At 44.6% G+C, this 9,769-nt stretch overlaps 1 long non-coding RNA gene across 1 annotated transcript in view; it reads right to left on the bottom strand.

The window, feature by feature from the left end:
• Window positions 1–3,775: 3,775 nt before the first annotated feature.
• LOC122862916 overlaps window positions 3,776–9,769 on the bottom strand; it is a 45,826-nt gene continuing 39,832 nt past the window's right edge. The window contains exon 3 of the long non-coding RNA XR_006374870.1: window positions 3,776–3,891. This is a non-coding gene — a long non-coding RNA (uncharacterized LOC122862916). The remainder of the gene's footprint in view (window positions 3,892–9,769) is intronic.

Below are 9,769 nucleotides of genomic sequence, written 5' to 3'. Positions count from 1 at the left end.
GGGTTCCCCAGACCATGGGAAGAGAGGGGGCTGGTAACCGAGTGGAAGGGAGTGAGTCCAGTGGATGGTTGACGTAGAGAGTTCTGGGCGTACTCGGCCCAGCCCAGGAACTGGTTCCAAGAGTCCTGGTGGTCATGGCAGAAGGTACGTAGAAAACGCCCAATGTCCTGAATCTTCCTCTCCGTCTGACCGTTGCTTTGGGGATGATAGCCAGAGGAGAGGCTGACAGTCACACCCAGGAGTGAAAAGAAGGCTTTCCAGAACCGGGAGATGAATTGTGGTCCTCGATCTGAAACTATATCCTCCGGTAATCCGTAGTACCGAAAGACATGGTTAAAGATGCACTTAGCTGTTTCCATAGCCGTGGGTAGTCCTCGAAGTGGGATGAGGCGGCAGGACTTCGAGAACTGGTCCACGACCACAAGGACACAGGTGTTGTTGTCTGAAGGAGGGAGATCTGTGATGAAGTCCACTCCTAGGTGTGACCAGGGTCTATTGGGCGTCGCCAGGGGACATAGTTTGCCTGCGGGAAGATGACGTGGAGATTTAGACATGGCACATTCAGTACAACCCTGGACGTACCTTCTCACATCCCTTGCCATGCTTGGCCACCAGAAGCATTCCCGTAGCAGCGAGAGGGTTCCATTGGCCCCTGGGTGACCAGTGCCCAACGAGGTATGAGAAGTATGGATGAGTTGATTACGCTGGGTTCTCGGAACGTACTGTAGACCGGGGGGACAGCCGGCGGAGTACTGGTGGAGACATTGGAGGAGGGAACTGAGTTATCGGACCATTGAATGGGGTTGACGAACACGTGCTGAGGTATAATAGGTTCAGGGTCATCTGTAGTGATTTCGGGAGCGTGTAGCCGGGATAAAGCATCTGCCTTTATGTTCTTAGAACCGGGACGGTAAGAGATATGGAAGTGAAATCTGGTGAAAAACAGAGCCCAGCGTGCCTGCCGTGGGTTAAGACGTTTGGCCTGTTTGATATACTCCAGATTCTTATGGTCAGTTAACACAGTAAAGGGGTGCTGGGCGCCCTCCAACCAATGCCTCCATTCCTCTAAGGCCAACTTCACGGCCAGCAGTTCTCGGTCACCGATGTCGTAGTTCATCTCCGCCGGGCTGAGTTTCCGGGAGAAGAAAGCACATGGGTGGAGTTTAGCAGAGTTTCCATGAGGTTGAGATAGCACCGCTCCTACCCCAGTAGTAGAGGCGTCCACCTCGACTGTAAATGGTTTCTCAGGATCAGGATGGGTAAGGAGCGGTGCGCTGGTGAAGGTCCTCTTGAGGAGGTCAAATGCTTCTTGAGCAGCTGGTGGCCAGGACAGAGACTTGGGCTTATTGTGAAGGAGGTTGGTTAAGGGATGGACTATCCTGCTGTAGCTGCGGATGAAGCGACGGTAAAAGTTCGCGAACCCCAGAAATCATTGCAGTTCTTTTACAGTGGTTGGAGTGGGCCAATTCCGGATGGAATCCACCTTCCCCTCGTCCATCTGGATGCCACTACCACTGATGACATAACCAAGGAACTGCACAGAGGTTTGATGGAATTCGCATTTCTCAGCTTTGAGGAAGAGGTGATGACTTCTCAGGCGTTCTAGGACCTCCGCAACATGTAGGTGATGGTCCTCTAGGTTCCGGGAGTAGATCAGTATGTCGTCAATGTATACGATTACGAATTTATGAAGAAACTCCCGGAGTACCTCATGAATGAAGTCTTGGAAGACGGAGGGGGCGTTGGCCAGACCGTAGGGCATTACCAGGTACTCATAATGGCCCGTAGGTGTTACGAATGCCGTCTTCCATTCGTCCCCCTCACGTATCCGGATCAGGTTGTAGGCGCTGCGGAGGTCCAACTTGGTGTAGATAGTGGCACCGCGAAGTTGTTCCAGCGCAGCAGGGACAAGGGGAAGTGGATACCGAAATTTGACAGTAATCTTGTTGGTAATCCACACAGGGCCGCAAGCCTCCGTCCTTTTTGGCCACGAAGAAGAAGCTTGAGGCTGCTGGAGAAGTGGATGGTCTGATGTAGCCCTGGGCAAGGGCCTCCTCAATGTACTCCCCCATGGCTTTCTGTTCAGGAATGGATAACGGATAGATCTTTCCATGGGGCACTGGTTCACCCGGGATGAGGTCTATTGCACAGTCCCATGGCCGGTGCGGAGGTAACTGAGAGGCTCTCTTAGGGCAGAAGACATCCTTATAGGCGGCGTAGCATGGTGGGATTTCCACTGACTGCTTCTCTCTGGGACTTTCGATGGAGGTGGTGCACAAGTGAAGCCTATGAAGGTGGGATGACGATGGTTTGGGTCGACGAGGGAAACAGCCAGGGAAACAGGACTTACCCCATTTCAGTACTTCACCTGTAGCCCAGGAAATGATGGGGTCATGTTGTTCCAACCATGGGCGCCCTAAGATTACCTCTGCAGTTGAACCCTCCAGAACCATTAAGTGCTGTTGTTCCTCATGCAGCAGGCCTACCCGGACGGTGACAGGATAGGTAGCCCTCTGAATGCCGCGGCGACTGATGGCTTTCCCGGTTATGGCTCAGACCTGGTAACTGGTGGGTGTGACGGATGTCTTGATGCCGAGTTGACGGCAGAGGGAACCGGAGATGAAATTGCCGGCTGACCCGGAATCAATGAGGGCTTGTACTGGAATGGAAAAATTTTTGGTCACCAGAGTTATTTCGGTAGACAGGGGTTTACTGCATGGGAGACTAGGAAGAATTACACTCACCATGGGACGTGGTGGTCTCACTGGACAGGTGGCCCTATTATGTCCAGAAGCTCCACAGTACAAGCACAATCCTCGGGTCAGCCGTCTCTGCCGCTCCGTCGAGGTTAGTCGGTAGGAGTCCAACTGCATGGGTTCGGGTTCTGGTTCTGGAGGGCGGAGTTTCTCTGGCTGACGGAGGTTGCGCGTGAGTGATGGCTGGTCCTGGTGTTCTGAGAAACACGTCTGCATACGAGTAGCCACCCGGATGGCTAACTGGATAAACCGTTCGAGGCCGATGGTGTCCTCGTATGCAGCGAGATGCAATCTTACCCGGGTTCCAATCCCTGACGGAAGGTGGTGATCAGGGACTGCTCGTTCCATCCACTGGCTGCCGCGAGGGTTCGGAATTCCAGGCGTAGTCCTGGATCGACCGCTGACCTTGTTTTAGTTGATATAACTTTTCTCCGGCTGAGGAGTCTCCAGCTGGTCTTCCGAACACCTCGCGGAAGTGCTCCAGGAAACTCGTCAGGGATTGAGTGACAGAACCGTTTTGGGACCAGATAGACTCGGCCCACTGCAACGCTCTCCCCTGTAGCTGAGAGATGACGAAAGCCACTTTGGAGCGCTCAGTGGGGTACAAGGAAGATTGCATCTCCAGGACCAGGGAACATTGTAGAATAAATCCATTGCAGTCCTCCACCAGGCCAGAGAATGGCGCTGGTTTGGCCATGGGACTGGGACATGGCGGAACTGCTGGAGTGACCGGAGCGGAAGCGGAAGCATCGGAGGTGGAGGTAGATGGTGAGGAAGCGATGAGACCCCGGCGTAGAATCTCCAATAACTCCTGTACTGGATCCGAGGTACTCATGCTGTGTATAGTTGTTTTTCTTGGTCCGGTCTTCTGTTATGGACAGAACAACCGGAGGCGAGTGGTAAGGATACTGAGAGTTTATTGCAAACACAGAAGTATTATAGAGAAGAATAGATACTGTCCTTTCTCTTACTGATGGCAGAGGTGTGTGGGCACTGGGGCGCCACACACCGAAGACGAGAGGAACACACAGGAGCTCCGGACACAGGAGACAGACGGGAGCCAGGATTCGGAGCAGCACACTCAGGAGATACGAGATGGACTGGAGCCGGGAGATAGAGCGGCACAATCTGGAGACTGTAGATCGACAGAAGCTGGGTTCAGAGTTCTCAGGGAGAAAGATCAGGAAGACTGCTCTGATCTGTCCTTAGTATAAACGAGACCGGACACTGACTGAGGTAAGCAAGTGGCTGATTTTGGAAAATCTGCAAGTGCGGTGTGGCTGTGATGAAATCCTCCATCCAAAAAGCAATTTTTGGAAAATCTGCAACTTAAATCCTCCATCCAAAAAAAGATTTACATTATGGCCACCAACCTAAATCTCCCTAACTCAACTTCAGAGTTAATTAATATCTCTTCCTGAATGAAAAACTCCTTTCCAAAATATGTAGAATAATTTCAGAATCTGACAAAATGCTATCCATACCATCAATAAAATGGGAACTAGACTTCAAACACTACTGATGCTGAGTTCTAGAACCAAAACATCAAAACATCTTCTTCATGACTAAAAATTGCAACCTACAACTCATGCAGTAAGATACTCCACAGAGTTAATGGAAAACAATGTAATGGAAAAATAAGATTTTCATCAGAAATCTGTTCGCATTGCACACAAACAGCCCAGATAGCTGTGTTCACACCACCTAGCACTGCACACCCATTAAACATTTTTGGAAAAAGACCACTGAGACACTATCCTTCCTGGACTCTTCCCATTATCCCCCTCACTCTGCTTACTAGGTGACATCAACAATCAGCTTGAACAAGAAAAACAGTAGACCTCTCCTTGTGGAGAGACTATCGCCAAGAAATCTCCTCATGAACTGGAAATCAAGGAACACCATACATATTACATACTGGAAAAACTTTATCATAGACTACATCTCTATGGAAAATATATCCACCTCCATGAAAAACACTATAACAGAACCCCACTCCATCTGTTTATCTGTCATTAATTTCCCACAATTCCTGATCCTTTCTTGCCTGACAACCCTTTGGATGATAATGTATTTAAAGGATTATTCCAGTTTATTACAACATGGGTCTTATATTTGTAGTTTTGGGTATCGTTTATTAATAAAACGATTGTGCTTACCAAACTGCTGCAATGACATAAATGCACCTTTTTAGCAGCAGGGAACAGATCAATGAAGAGGAATTTTGATCAGCAACAGCTTCAAAGAATGATTATCCGGTCTGTGACAATAAACAACTTTTATGATTCTATGTAGCAAAATTTTCCATATTAATCATATCATATTGCTAACCACTTTGTGTATTTTAAAGCTACAACTCAGTCTACTTAGCTGTGTAATGAGATTATACTAAGCAGACAGCATCAGCCTGTGGTGCACAGGCGGGTAGGATAAGAGGTAGCCGCCAGTACTGTATTCCCTGTTGTCAAACGACCTCCAGTGGGTCACTTGTCCCAGACAGGGTTAGCTGGAGCTGGCCAGAGAGATGTTTACTTGACCCTGCAGGGAGATAACCCAAGTTCTGTTGTTGTTCACACAATACAGCCACTTCCTGTCTGGGCCCCCCTCACCATGATTAAGAGAAAAGGGTTCAGAGGTTTGGTTTGTAAAACTGTGTTCAATGGCAGTGCATTTATGTCATTGCAGCAGCCTAACTCTGTCTGAAGTATATCTGTGTATTGTGACGATTTACAACCACAAATTAAGTATTGGTGCAAAGAGTGTTAAATTGAGAATAGAGAATTTTATCTATAAAAACTGGCCACATTTATTGATATAACACTTTTTTTTTTTACCAAAAAGTTACTACTTTCATAATGAGACACATAACATTTTGGTTTCAACGGAATTAGTTTTATGGTTTCGTGCCTGTGAGGAGCAGACAGGAATTTCCTGCACTGATTTGTTCACTGGTGACCTGAAGTGAGTTTGGCAGGATGCCCTCTCACCTATTCAATTCAATTCAATTCATAACAGAAGTTATCTTAGGGCACTTTTCATATAGAGCAGGTCTAAACTGTACTCTTCATAATATAACACTCTCACAAATTCAAAATAACAAAATAAAGTGCAACTTTAGGTCTGCAGTCATGCAGTCAGTGTCATGTTCAGAGGGAATTCTAAGCCACTGTTGGTTTTGCATTCATAGTTAAAGGTTTTTTAAAATGGTGTGGTTACTCATCTGTGAATGTAAATTTTGTTTGTCCATGCCCTCTGGAACGACACATTTTCTGATCTGACGCCCCCATCAACAGGACAACATCATTTGTCTGTGCCTTCAAAAACCGTTACAAATCACTGTTGAAAAATGTATTTGTTTTATGATGTGACAACGCTATGGTTTAGGTTTGGTTAGGTATAGGCACAAAAACGAGTTGATAAGGTTTAGGGAAAGATCATGGTTTAGGTTAAAATAAGTATTTTGTTAAGGTTAGGGAAACATTGTGGTCTAGGTTAAAATGACTACTTTGTTATGGTTAGGGGCCTTCATTGTCATGGTTACAATAATAACCACATGGTTAAGGTTCAGGGACGATCATGATCATGACTAAAACAAATGAACGTTGACTCGCGGTTGGAAACAGGAAACGAAAAGCTATCTTGCGTGTTAAAGTTCGATGTTTTGTTGGCCCACTCATCTACCTCAACCTCCTCCCTATGTGGACTAGAAGTGGAAATCATGAATCATTTTGCTGATTCGAATCACTTCTTTAGTTCAGTTCAAAGATTCGTAGTCACTGACTATGTAGTTTGCTAATCTGACTGTCTTCAGTTCAGTGGTACATTCAGTGTGTTGCTAGTCCAGGCTGTTACTTCAGTTCAGTACAAAATAGCCTATAAAAGCACTGCACATAAGGTTGATAGCTCAGCAGCCACATACTGTAACAACAGTTATCAGATTATGATTGTTTCTGTGGCTTTCGCTGTCTTTTCATAGACTTTTAACAAAGAAGTAATGTACTGTGTATCACAGCTCAGCTGAGAACAATGCTCTCAGTCTCTAGTGAGGAGACCTCCACTGGTAAAAGCTGCTGATTCGGTCAGTGACAATTGTGATTCAGTAAAGTGAGTTCAGTTTTAAGATTTGTTGATAGAGATTCGTTGTACTGTACTGAACACCTCTAACACAGACTTTGTCGCTCTATAATAACATCACCTGAACTCCTCTTTTGCTCCCGTCAGAATTCTTACGGCCTCTAGAGAGCGCTGTCAACAGACAACGAAAACATGTCGTTTTGGGGCACTCGCTGAAACGACTGATGCTGTGGTTCTTCTTGGGAGGACAGTCTCAAAAACTCTCATTTTGCACATTACCATTTTAATCTTAGGCTAATGCTCTGACTAGACTTGAGAGTGTTGAGAAATGGTTTCTATTTGACTTCCATTTGAAAACATTTCTTAAGTGAACAAACAGGCATGTTGTGCAAGTCAAAATAAGTTTCGGACTGCCAGTGGCAACTAATGGTGCCAAAGGTCCAGCTGAGGGAGTCAACTTCAGTTTCTCTTTGAGATGTTTGGAATATTTGCCTGCCCACTTCCCCTTAGCACTTCCTCTGCCCATCAAAATAAATCAGTCTCCTCAGCTTCCAGGAACAGAGTCTGTTCAGTCAGTTTCCAATGTAACAGAATGTCATTATGGTGACAGTAAAGTGTTTATGCAAAATTACATCTGACGCAAATCAGAGAATTTTGCGGTGACCCATAGAAACCTAGGGCTATAATTTGACTCCTCTACATGCCTTGAAATGAAAGTTGGTTTGGAATTCACACTGGTAATGAAAGTGCTGGAGTGTATTGTGTCAAACTAGAGAAGAAGCCTCACAGGATATTTTTAGAGACATCCTACTCTCAATTCAGAAAGTTGGATATGATGACTATAATCAGCCACACTACCCAACAAGTTTCCTGGAAGTCCTGAACTTGGGGGATCAGAGCAGACCTTTGCATGACAGTCTGCAGAGAATTGCTTTCCATACTGCTTTGTCAATTCACAACTTAATGTCCATTCTGGCTGTAAATCTGTGGGTGTTTGTCTGAACTGCTGTTTTCAGTTTCATGAAATTCATTATTTGCTTACTGTAAATCATTATTATTTCAAATTGAAGGTACCCAGTAAGTATTGATTTGGTGATTTGCAGGTGAAAAGAAGTTTGGAAGTCTAGTTTAAACCTGGGCTAAATTTAGGTTGAAAAGTTAAAGATTTTTAAACATCTAAAGATACTTTCACACCTGTAGTTCAGTTCATTTGGTCCAGGCCAAGGGAAAAAAATATTTGTTGTTGCCTTTTAGTTCTGGTCCGCTTCATGTTTACACTGGCTTATTATAAATGAACAAAGAGCTTTAAGCACAAACTCATATGGACTGACATTCATTGGAGAGTTTTGGCGACTCATCCTGCATCATCAGCACAACATGGGCCCATGTGGGGAAATCAAATTCCAGAGACTGACAGCGTTAAAGTTATGCAGCAGTTTATTGAACATAATGGGTTTATTTATGTTCTCTGGTGTCACAAAGAGCTCACCAAGAATTAACTGTAAGTATAATTAGTAGAGACTTGAATTAGACCATGTATGTCTATAAATAGTGACGAACATATAGAAATGGGACCCAAAAAATGACCGTAATGGGGATAGTTACTGTGTGGTTACTACATTTTGCTCTTTTTGTAACAAGTAACTGCTAAAACACACAGAGTAGGACACAAGTTCAACACACCACTGTTTTCTCCCTTTTGCTTTCTGATTGATCAGGGAAAATCTTCTGGTTCTGCTGCATCGATTTTGATCCTTTCCATCATGAATTGAACAATGTTATAGGAGTGCAATGGCAAATCAGTGGAGTACTCTTTTAATAGTAGTTTAGATTTTGAATTCATGCTAAAATTACATATCTACTATCACATAGTCCTGTGGTTGGTCTGCTTTGCTTTCACACCACAAAGAAACTGCACCAGAGTCTGCTTAGAAGCGACTGAGAAAGCTCCTTTTCAGGTGGCCTTGGTCCAGTTGTTTGGTCAGCACCAGAGTTTTATTGACAGCTTTCATACCAGGCTAAATGAACCAAACCAAATGCACCAGAGGACCATGCCAAACAGGTTGCATTTTACCATTAACAGCAATGATTACATGTGACATTGAAATATAATCATTGAAATACTGTTGAAACAATGGTGATACAGTGGTGAAGTCAAACAGTCTTCTACAGGGGTATTCATTTTGGGGTGGCACAGAGTCACACACTCTCTCATTCAGTCACACAGGAAACAGAAACTGCTAAATGAGGACCAAGCTCATCATCAAGAATCATATATAATAGGATTTTCATGCATAGCCATGCTAGCAGCATGGCTCTAGGGATAGCAATATCTGTCGGTCCACCACTTTGGTCCTGACTGAAATATCTCAACAATTCTTAGATGGACTACCATGAAATTTTATACAGACATTCATGGTCCCCAAAGGAATCCTAATGACTTTGGTGATCCTCTCACCTTTCCTCTAGCTCCACCAGCAGGTCAAAGTTTATCATATTTATCCAGATAATATCAAGATAACAGATTGCATGCTAATACCAGGAAGATGTAAAAAAACAAAACAAAAACAAATTTAGCATATTTAACCTAGACATCAAGAAATTTTAAGACGTGCAACTCATCAAATCAATGATTTCTGTGTGTATTTGTTCAGCAAAATCAGATTTTTCTAATGAGTTCTATGAGTTTTGTTTCATTTTGTTGGGACCACTGGCACTCCATCATTTAAATTCATTAATTTGTGAGACTTTACCTGAGCTCTATTAGGAGACAGCATGTTCTTTTGTTCTGTAAACAAAGGAGACCCATTGAACTCAGTCTCCCAGAATCCCCGGAGTTGTGAACTCCTACTATAGTATACCTACTATATTCTACTATACTAGCTTTCAGCTCCCATTGGTCTGACCTGTGAGCCAGGATATCACCAGGTCAATAAAGG

This window comes from Siniperca chuatsi, linkage group LG16, assembly GCF_020085105.1.
Source record: "Siniperca chuatsi isolate FFG_IHB_CAS linkage group LG16, ASM2008510v1, whole genome shotgun sequence".
Taxonomy (NCBI): domain Eukaryota; kingdom Metazoa; phylum Chordata; class Actinopteri; order Centrarchiformes; family Sinipercidae; genus Siniperca; species Siniperca chuatsi.
Note: the sequence above shows the minus strand (reverse complement) of the source record. Positions and strands in the feature narration are given on the sequence as shown.